This window comes from Symphalangus syndactylus, chromosome 1 (genome assembly GCF_028878055.3).
Source record: "Symphalangus syndactylus isolate Jambi chromosome 1, NHGRI_mSymSyn1-v2.1_pri, whole genome shotgun sequence".
NCBI lineage: Eukaryota > Metazoa > Chordata > Mammalia > Primates > Hylobatidae > Symphalangus > Symphalangus syndactylus.
The window spans coordinates 148525821-148532650 of record NC_072423.2 but is presented as its reverse complement, the minus strand read 5'-3'; the positions used below and the strand labels follow the sequence as shown (position 1 = coordinate 148532650).

The 6830-nt window shown below is 42.7% G+C and overlaps 1 long non-coding RNA gene across 1 annotated transcript in view; it reads left to right on the top strand.

Moving 5' to 3' along the window:
- The first annotated feature begins 229 nt into the window (after window positions 1–229).
- LOC129487402 (uncharacterized) overlaps window positions 230–6830 on the top strand; it is a 28269-nt gene continuing 21668 nt past the window's right edge. The window contains exon 1 of the long non-coding RNA XR_008659312.1: window positions 230–397. This is a non-coding gene — a long non-coding RNA (uncharacterized lncRNA). The remainder of the gene's footprint in view (window positions 398–6830) is intronic.

Here is a 6830-nt window from a genome sequence, read left to right as displayed (position 1 = left end):
ATTATAATAAACTGTACATGTGGTTTTGCCCCCCTGAGTGGGCTTTCCTTAATGAATTACGAATTATGGGTAAAAACATGCACAGTTTAATTTCAATGATATAACTATAAATGCCAATCAAATAACATCATCTTGTCACTCAAACACAGCCCAAGCTCTACTCCTCCCCACAAACCCCATGAAAGCCCTGAGCTCTGTAAAGAGGAGCCGATTTTACTTCACAGAGATTAGCCCGCCCTCCCTCTGAGAGTGTATAACTGTGCTTCAGTAAGCTTTGTTTCGAGCTTGCATTTTAGTGTTAGTTTGCTCACTATCACAAAAACCGAGACTGCTGATCTAGACCTCCAGCTCTGTTGATCTCCTTGGCTGAAGGGTCCATCCCAACTCAGGACCCCCGGTAACAATAATACCTGCTTCTTAATATAAGGATTCAATAATTTTTTAAGGAGCTGAGAACATGCCTGTTACATAGTAGGCACTTAACACACGCTGATTATTTAATTCTAAATCCTCACAACCACCCTAAGAGGTACACATTATTATTCCCATCTTACAATAGAGAAAATAAGCTCAGAGTAATTAATTTTCTTGGATCTTACAGCAAGTAAGTGATGGTACTGGTATTTGTACTTATATTAAATGGTTTGACTCTAAAATTCTTCTTTTCTCTATATCAAATAGCCCCATGAGGAGTGTGTGTGTGTGTGTGTGTGTGTGTGTGTGTGTCTGTGTGTATTTTAAATGAGAACCAAGCAGAAGCTTATGGTAGAAACCAGGCTATCTGAGTCATGTATGATCATCATTACTATTTCGGTCAAAATATCTGGAAATTAGATTTGACAAAAATCACTTTCAGCGTATAATGATTAAGATGAATTGTGCTCTAAATTTTGAGAAGCTATTTTATAAGATGTGGGAAAATCTGTAACACCTAAGTGTGGAATGTGGCCTTGGAGTTTCAAGTTTTATCACAAAATTACAACTCTTGTTACTGTCTATATATGAATAAATTTAAATCTCTACCTAATTTCTAAATTACCTACTGCCTATACCATAGCTTTGTTCTTTTAGTTTACTTCTACCTATGTGTAGCAAATACTCGGCATTTTTTTCAAAAAAGAATCAGGGATGTTTTACTTCTCTAAGCAACAGAAGCTGTTGAAATGAAAAGAACTGAGCAAGTATCAACAATGTAGCATACTTTGCTTTTTTGCCCATGCTGTAGATAACTGGAATAGTTCAGGCACCACATCAAAGCTCTTACATAAGTCTTACGCAAGAGTTGTGAGCCAGTTCTTTCCTGAATCAGTGTCAGAGCTAATTCAGATATTTAAGGACCTTTGCTTCCTAATATTCTTGGTAAGTACGGCATGCACTTACTTAGTTCACTTCAGTTATTTTTAAATTACTTGGGTAAACACACACACATTTACATTTATAAACATCCTTGCCAACACAATGAAAGCTCACATTGTGTTCCTCCAAGTATGCTCAGCCTGGGTAGTGTAGGGGAAAGGGAGGGAGGGTTTCTCTATTGTGAACGCTATTTTCTGAATCTTTCCTAAAAACGTATACATGCACTGGATACAATTTTAAAGCAAGCTATTATTCACCAGGCCTTTTGTAGAGCATAACTCCAGCATAGAAGGCTAACACATCTGTTAACTGGCTCAGTGATTTGATTTTTCTTTTTTTAATGAGGGAATTGAGGCAGCTAAAAGTTAAGCCACTATGCTTCAGGACAAAGAGAAAATTCGAGACAGAGGTTAGATCTCAAACATCCTGTTTGGACCACAAAAGTGAAGAGTAGCAAAAAGGAAACATAAAAAAAATCAAAGGATACAATTGAAAGAAACTCCTAACTCCTTCATTCCAAGCACAGCCTTCTAGGACAGCCCTCTTATTCTTTGTCTTAGCAGTTTATCTCCACCTTAATGCAGAATTATAAGCGATTAGTTTGCTCTCCGGATGGAGATATTGGCTCCTTTTTGCCAGTCTTCTTAGAATATAAATTAGCTCAACACTGACTCAGGCAGCTATTGTTCTAAAGGCAGGGGATAGAGCATTAAACAAGCTGTCTAGGTTCATGCCTTTATGGAACTTACCAGAATGATATGGTTTAGCACAGTGATTCTCAACTCTGTTTGTGATTAGAATCAACTGGAAGCTTTTATAAATCTTATGTCTGGGTCCCACTCTCCCAGGGATCCTTATTCACTTGACCTGGGGAAGAGGCAGGGTGCAGCTGTGCTCAAGAACTATTGATCAGATAAATATTACTGTGGGGCAGACAGCTGCTATGCAAGGTGTTATGTGATCATGTTCTTTACTTCTTTATTCCAGCTGTTTACCCAGTGTATATTCACATGGGAGATGAGTTTAAGTAGTTCAAAGATGAACATTTTTTATCCAAATAGTTAAATATTTTTTATGTGCACTTAAAAATATATAACTGGTATGTCAAACTTATGAATGCACAGATATTTTGCTCAGTACTGAAGGAGAGGCAGAATCGTACTTCTGCCTTCAGGGTTTTGGCTGGGCTTGAGGATTGAATTGACTAAAGAAAGATTAACAGGAGAAATGCATAGACATTTATTTAAAATAAGTTTTACATGACACAGAAGCCCTCATAAGACCCAAACAGGCAGTTGGGGTAGAACACATATATTGAAATGGACAAAGAGGAGTAAATTATGAAAGTGTGACAAATGGAAGGGGCTTGGGTGCGTCAGTTATGGTGGAAAAGTAACTAGGAAGATAAGGATTAGTTTAACAAGGTTTCTACAGATTGGTCTCAATTTTGACTCCCCATTTCCAGTGATAAGAATGTTGCTTTCTTTGTGGTATATGAAGGACATCTTCCATGTGGGGATTTATGTCTTCCTTTAGGAAGAAAAAGGGAAGATCAGAGGATCCTTCTCATACCTACTGTTTTTTCAAGTGCCTTCAGCTCAAAATAATCCTCATGTCACACTGGCATACTTTGGAGTGGCATAGTCTGGCAGTTTTCAGTACAACAGTATGAAAGTTCCCTTTAAAATAGTGAATGAAAAATTACAGGTGTGTCAGACTCAAGAAAAATATTAAATACATAATAGTATAGGTACTAAGAGTATATTGCAAAAATCATGAAGTTGGTATGAGATTGACTGACACTTAGGAAACAGGGTATGGGGAAATCAATGTGCTGGTGTGAACAAGTCATGGGTGATCTATATTATTCTTGGTGATGGCCCATACATCACTTTCAAGATGAGAAAGAAGTGAAACTGACTGTATTCGATTCCCTAAGTCATCATTTAACTAAGGCCATCTCACTGGATGACCCATTTGCTAAAAGCCAGTTCATTGAATAATTGGCTAACCAATCAACCCAAAGAATACTGACAGACAGATATCTTAAACCAGATCTTTTAGTGCTTTGCTTTGAGAAGTGGAAGCAAATGCATGGGAAATAACTGGGATAGGACATAAATTCTCAAAAATAAAGAAGAGAGTAAGCTGCAGTGAAGTTGGGCTCATCCTGTCCCACTGTTACAGGATCCTTGTGGTGTTGCTTTGCCAGCTGGAAACCTCTGTGGCCAGTGGTGCCTTTGCCTGAGTTTTGCTTGGGGCCAATCTGGGTTCATTCCACCACTTGGCCTGACAGGCTGCACTTAGCTCGTGGTACCAGCCTGGATCCCCCAGGCCTGCCAAGGGTGAGCCAGGTGTGGAGCGGCAAGGGGTGTGTGAGCAAGCATGGGGTCTGGCCATTGCACATAGCCAGGCACACCAGCTGCAGCAGGGCAGGCAGCTCCAGGTGCTAGCATGGGCAATGGCTCCCTGTGAGGCTGTAGCTGGACCAGGTGTACCACAAGCAGCTTCCACAGCTGGCACTGGGGAACATGATGGCGCCCAGAAGCTTGGAGACACCAGGAACTGCAGAGCCCCAAAAGGGGTGTCACAGCCCTGGTGTGGGGAGCTCTTAGTTCTGGACTCCCTGAAGGACCACAGCTCTTCTCTCGTTCTCTCTTCTCTCTTTGTCACCCGCAATGTGCAAGGGGAGTGTTTTAGCCCTGTTTGTGTTACAGCTCTTTTAGCCTTGTCATTCGAAGGGTTCCAAGTTCTTGTCCTGCATCCAGGAAGAATGAGGTACGTGAACAAGGGGAGGGTGAGAAAGGCGAAGAAGAGCTTTACTGAGTGACAGAACAACTCAAAGACACCAACACTGGGTAGCTCCTCTCTGCAGCTGGTTGTCCCATCATCTTCCCAAGTCTGGCTGAGTCTGGGGTTTTTATGGTCTTTAGAGGGGAGGAAGTGCATGCTGATTGGTCTATGGGCAGCCACAGGTGGGCCTGGAAAAAGCACCACAAGTTCCCACTCTGGTCTGTGGGACTGGCAGCCTGGCCCCCAGGCTTCAGGTCCTCCCCAGCTTGAAGGTGGAGTTTCACTGGGGACCCACCTCCTTCTGTCCAGAAGCCTCTCTGCCTCCTGCTACCATTCATGATGCCCAGGCTGTTCATGTCAAGGGGCACCTGCAGGCCAGTCCCAAGCTGCCCTCAGCCCCCCTTGGCCTCCCTCCTGTGCTCATTAGTGCCCAAAGTCGAGAGGGGGCCGAGGTGGCAGGGGGATGGCGTGTCAGCACTGCCCTTGGTGTGCACATTCCTGGTCAGGCTGCAACAGCAACCAAGCTCGGGCCCAAACTTGCTTCAAAATCAGAGTGGGTGCCAGGAGCAGGGAGAGGCCAGGCAGTGGGAGCAGACACCCCTGAGACTACAGGGCTTGGGGGGCCTTCCCAGGCAGAGATGCCCAGGTTTACAGCCAGAGCTTGGGCAGCTGCAGCTATGCCCAGGAGGCTTCTGCTGGCTCCCTGGAGTGCGCAGCCCTGCCCTGGCAGTGCCTCCCCACTACAGTCGGTGTCATGGCAGTGGCCACTCTAGATGGGCTGCTGCTCCCATCACCATTGTACCTTAAGATAAGTTTTCTAGTGTCTGAAATTTAAAACCAACTGAACCACTTGAAATTCACATCCAACTGAGCTGAGCTTAGAAATTCATGATGAGATGACTCTCTGATGCTGAGGAGAAACTAAAACAAAAAGAAAAACCCTCAGTAATGTAACAGTGGATCACGGTGAATTGATTTTTGCTGAAATGGCTTTTTGTGAATTAGCTGCTTAACAAACTGGCTTTCCACAAAATATATTTGCTTTAGAATAGCAGCTACTGTTCTTATAGAAAGCCAGAATACTTTTATTGTAGGCAAGTCTTTCTGTATAACTCCCCTTCTCTAGACTGCTAACTTCTGGAAGTGTATCACATCTCTATTCTCTCCAACAGCTTATTCAATATATTTACTGGTGAAACAGCAACAAGCCCTATTAAGATATATTTGGGCCGGACGTGGTGGCTCACGCCTGTAATCCCAGCATTTTGGGAGGCCGAGGCAGGCAGATCATGAGGTTAGGAGATCAAGACCTTCCTGGCTAATACGGTGAAACCCTGTCTCTGCTAAAAGTACAAAAAATTAGCTGGGCGAGGTGGCGGGCACTTGTACTCCCAGCTACTTGGGAGGCTGAGGCAGGAGAATGGCATGAACCCAGGAGGTGGAGCTTGCAGTGAGCCAAAACTGCACCACTGCACTCCAGCGTGGGCAACAGAGTGAGACTCCATCTCAAAAAAGAAAAAAAAAAGATATATTTGGTACAGTGCCCATTTCCATTGCAATTTAGGGCACACAATCTCAAATCCAAGTATCCAACCCAAATATCTATCTATAACTAGAAATGATGAATAGGAGATCTATTTATATTTGAATATGAGATAACTGTTAACTAGGATTTAAAGAAATAATTGAAAAAGACTAATTCACACTATAGATCATGAGCTGTATACATTTAATCATAAAATTCAATTAATAATTTAATTGAGCAATCTTTAATATACAGTAAGAATTCTGATATTGTTAGGTGGTTAGATATTGTTAGGTGCAGCTGGGAAGGGGTAAGAGAGGATAGCAGAAGGGCTGTCACTAAGACAGGCCCTGACCCACCTATGTTCAGCCCCCAAGACCACCCTAACTCTAACCTAATGGATGGAGTTCGTGGTAAAGTCTGTGGCCAGCACATCCTGGAGGAAGAAGAACTGGGCACAGATAAAAATCCCCTAAAGTCTTGAATGCCCAGTCCATCTGGGCTGTAACCCCAGGTAACTTCATCCTCACTATACGTCATTACAATAAAATTTACATGTGTGTTTGCCCCCTTGAGTGAGCTTTCCTAAATGAATTATGGGTAAAAAAATGCGCAGTTTAACTTCAGTGATATAACCATAAACCACCAATTACATAACACCATCCTGTCACTGAAACACAGCCCAAGCCTCGACTCCTCCCCATAAACCCCGTAAAAGCACACTGATCTCTGTAAAAAGGGGCTGATTTCACTTTGCAGAGATCAGCCCACTCTCCCTCTGAGAGTGCATTACTGTGCTTCAGTAAACTTTGCTTTGAGCTTGCATTTTGGTGTTAGTTGGCAATTCTTTGCTCACTATCACAAGAACTGAGATTGCTGATCTAGAGCTCTGGCTGTCTTGATCTCCTTGGTTGAAGGGTCCATCCCAATGCAGTATCACTAGCAACATCACCAATTTATAATCCTTCCTTTCCAGTGAATGTTGACTTGTTAACTTTCTCCCTTCGGTGTGACAAATAGAATTGTTTTTGTTCTAGTCTGATCAGAACTCTCATATTCAAATTCTATTGATCTTTTTTATGTGTCTTCTGTGCAATTCTGGTCTCAGGCTGTTTTATACCGAGATTGTCACTCTTGTGTATTAAGTGCAGAAAAC